Source organism: Gossypium hirsutum, chromosome A07 (assembly GCF_007990345.1).
Source record: "Gossypium hirsutum isolate 1008001.06 chromosome A07, Gossypium_hirsutum_v2.1, whole genome shotgun sequence".
NCBI lineage: Eukaryota > Viridiplantae > Streptophyta > Magnoliopsida > Malvales > Malvaceae > Gossypium > Gossypium hirsutum.
The window spans coordinates 49,788,605-49,792,931 of NC_053430.1; the positions used below are offsets into that span (position 1 = coordinate 49,788,605).

General features: G+C 35.2%; 1 long non-coding RNA gene across 1 annotated transcript; it reads right to left on the bottom strand.

The window, feature by feature from the left end:
- Positions 1–273: 273 nt before the first annotated feature.
- LOC121232279 (uncharacterized) lies at positions 274–2,290 on the bottom strand. Its single transcript, XR_005930657.1, has 2 exons — positions 827–2,290; positions 274–688 (listed from the first exon to the last, which is right to left on the bottom strand). It is a non-coding gene; the product is annotated as an uncharacterized lncRNA (long non-coding RNA).
- Between the last annotated feature and the right edge of the window lie 2,037 nt (positions 2,291–4,327).

Below are 4,327 nucleotides of genomic sequence, written 5' to 3' on the forward strand. Positions count from 1 at the left end.
TCTGAGAGTCATTCGTTCCGATGCCCAAGACAAGACATCTCCCAAATTGGACTTGATAGACGACATATTACTCTTTCAATTAGTTAGCTCATTTTTTATTAGACTAAAGACATGTTTAGTTTCATCTACTAATACAAGTTGCCTTTCAGTACTGTGATCCGACCACGTAATATTGCTTAGTATTAGTTAAACATTTAGACAACCAATGAGCAACATTTGCTTCTATTTTGCTTTGTGTGTAAAAACCATTTGAGGATAATAATACAAAGTACATTAATTTAATTTGTGAATAATTTTATTAATCAATCTGTTTGAAAAAATTACAAGTGCACTTAGACAAAAATACTACATTTAGGGCACTAGATTCAACAATGTCGACCTCCGACTGTCTACATCTGTGTTTGCATAATCCGCATATAACTCGAGTATTGGTGATTCATTAGCTATATGCGTCTACATCATCACCTCCATCCCCCTTGCACCTCTGATATCGAAAGCTTCATATTTGACGGGGTCGACCAAAGCATAAAATCTATATTTCAGTGGCGATACTCTCATCTGGTTGGATCTGACGATTTTTAGCCTAATTCTTCCACGCGACTCAGGCAATTGTATGTTCGAGTTGAAAGCCAACTATGATATATTCTCCAATGAAAAAATGACCCTAATTTCGGTGTCACAGACTTTACTGTCGTAATAAATAATAGCATTAATTCATCCACTCATTTTCAACGAAATAACATATTTCACATGTTCGAAACAAAAAAAACATTATGCAAAAAAAATAGTGTTGAATTATATATGAACATCAAAAATCGATCCTTACTTGATGCAATTATGTGGTTGCTCCAAATTATGCCTTATGAAATGCCCTGTGAACTTCCTCTTCTTCCGATTCTTCTTGCAATTTTGCTTGCTCGAAATTGCCTTATGACACTCAATGTTGAAAGTCATCCTTTTATAGAGTCGCGGTGAGTGGCAATTGATTCATAAAATATTCTCAGGTAAGTGAGAAGTTTGCATGCGTTGAATTTGGTAGAGGAAAAACACTCCACGAAGGGCTTGTTTTTAGTGACATGTCAAAAATATCCACTGAAAATACGCCCAGATGGATGCGTTTTCAGTGCACTGTCAGAAAAATGCACTGAAAGCACGTCTAGTTGGACACGTTTTTAGCTGACATGGCATGAAAATACGTCCAGCTGGACGGGCTTTTAGTTCATTTTTTGACAGTGCATTGAAAACGCATCCTACGTTGAGCATTTTCTCACTATCACTTTCAACTCCTACAATTTCCCGCTCACCCATTAGACATCCCAAGATAATATTTTTTGAAAAAAATTGATCAACCTCAACCTGTCGTAAGCTATGGATGATCAAAACTCAGTTCATTCGAAAAATCGAAAAAAAATTACAAAGTAAGAGAGTTAGTCGAATCGAGTAGTTTGAGTTTCGATTTTGAATTGAATTAAATGTTACAATTTGAATAATGATGTAAATATGATTGTTGTAAATATCAAATTAAATAATACTAACTTTACAATTCAAAAAAATATAAAAAGTCTAAAGAATATATAAAGAATTTAAAAAATATAAAAAAACCCTAAACCTTAAAATACTAAAAGGTATAAAACCCTACCCTTACTCTAACAAAAATCAAAACCTAACCCTAAAAAAATAACCCTACCAGAAGGAAAACCTTTTAGTTGGAAGCGTCATATTTTCATCCTGATCCTATAAATTTTTTTTAAAATCGGCCTAATTCGATAATTAAAAAAAATATTTATGAGAACTTTACTCTATAATTTAAATATAATCATAATTTAAATTAATAAAACTTACCATAAAAAGTCGGGCTTAAAAATGCAAAAAGTTTCAATAGATATAATAATAAAATAATTTTAAAATCTTCATCCTGTGCATTAATTCAAGCTTTCATGTTAAATTTTTGGCGTAATTTGCATACTCGTTCATTTTTTAACACACTAAATAATGATTATACCTATATAGAAAAAGATCCATCAATTGTAAATTAAGTAAAATTCATGTTTAAAATTAATCAAAATAAATCATAAAAGTATGTAAATCAAAATAAATAATAAAAGTATGTCTACTCAGATTGTGGACACCATCACTCACCTGCCCCCTTCAACCCGATTTCATCATGAAATTGAAGTTCGTCATCTTTTCTTTTCCTTTCTCATTTTGTTTTTTTTTTTTCCAAATCTTCCTTAAACCCTACAAAATCTCCTCTCTTGCCTCCAAAAAATGGAGCTCTGATCTCTTGAACCCATCCTTGGATCGTCTTTTTGACTACTCGGATCATGAAAGAGATTACTCGAAACCTATGAAGTGGATATAGGTGAAGGGATGGGTTTTGGATATGAGGGAGAAAAGATGAAAAGAAAAAAAAATGGAGGTCTGTAGAAAGAATTATAAGCTGGTAGAATAGTTTGTTTTTCTGTTTTGGATTAGTTAAGTATTGAGATACTATAAATATTTAATTGTATTCTTATGAAATAAGATAGAAGCATTTTTTTTAAAAATATATTTTAACATGGTATCATGGTAGCCAATTTTTCTCTGGGCAGTTGGGCCACATTTTTTTTCTTCTTGGGCTCGTTCCTGTTCTCTTTGTTCCTAATCTGTTTAGGGCACAAATTCTAATTTTTTTTCCTTTCTCTTTCGATTCATTATCGTTTCTTTTTCTTCGTGATTCTCTGCTGTTTTTTTTACTCATGGCGGATATTGATTTTCATCATCCTTTGTTCCTTCATCTGTCGGATACACCGGGCACCATTCTTATTTCTCATCGTTTGACCAGTGTTGAGAACTATTCTGTTTGGAGTCGTTCGCTTTGAATTGCCTTGCTCGCAAAGAACAAGCTCGGGTTCGTTGATGGTGATTGCAGCTATTCGACGTATCCGGACTCTCTTCGTACTTAATGGGATCGCTGCAATGCTTTTGTTCTTTCTTGGATTCTAAACACAGTGAGTCCAGATTTATCTGCGGGGCTTGTATTTACTTCTGATTCTGCTGCGGTTTGGACGGATCTCAAGGATCGCTTTAGCAAGGTGGACGGTTCCCGTATTTTCTTTCTTCATCAATCTATTGCACATCTCACTTAAGGTGATGCTACTGTTTCATCTTATTTCACGCAATTGAAATTGCTTTGAGATGAATATACTGCTCTCGTCCCTCTTTTCACTTGTGATTGTGAGGTCGCCCAGCAAAATTCGAGCCATCTTCATCAACAACGATTGTTTCAGTTCTTGATGGGTCTCAATGAGACCTATGCTGCCGTTCGTAGTCAGATCCTCTTGATGCAGCCTTTACCTTCGGTAAATAGAGCTTATTCCATGATCGTCCAAGAAGAAGGTCAACGGAGTCTTTCCTCTGTTCTACCTCATGCTTCCGAACCTATCGATTTGCTTTCTACCGTTTCTGGCAACCATAAAAAATTCAATGGTACTTGTGATTTTTGTAAAGTGAAAGGGCATAAGAAGGAATCTTGTTACCATTTAATCGGGTTCCCACCTGACTTCAAGTTCAACCGTAAGAAGGCTTCTTCGGCTGCTCTTGCAGTCTCATCCGACGATTCTCTGCTCAATTCTCAGAGTGCCCCTGTCTTTACTCCTCAACAGTATTCTGAGCTCTTGGAGTTGTTGAATAAAAGCCGAACTGTGGCTGCACCTGCTGTCAATTGTGCAGGTATCCCTTCTTGTACTCCTTTTTCAACTAATAATAATTTTTCTTGGATTTTGGACACTAGTGCAACTAATCATATATGTTTTGATTCTACATTTCTGAATTTGCTTGTTGCTTACCCTCCTAATTCCCATTTTGTTCAACTTCCGAATGGTAAACACTCTACTATAACTCATTCTGGTTCTTTGTCACTATCTCCTGATATCACCCTTACCAATGTTCTTTGTGTACCACACTTTAATCATAATTTGATTTCTGTTTCTAAATTGGCCCTTGATTTGCATTGTGTAGTCATTTTTTACCCTGATTTCTGCATCCTGCAGGATCTCTCCAATGGCAAGATGAAGGGGATTGGTAGGCATCTGAATAGTCTTTATTTTTTTGAGCCTTTTTCTGCCCTGGTTAGATCCCCTACTTCTACTTCTTGTAAGACTTCTATTGCTAATTCGATTTCATTATGGCGTGCTAGACTCGGGCATGTGCCTGTCAACAAATTACATCGTTTGTCTTTTTTTCATAATTTACCAATTAATAAAGACTTTACTTGTTCTGTTTGTCCCATAGCTAGACAATCTAAATTGCCTTTTTCCAACTAGTGTTTCTAGGCCAGCAACTCTTT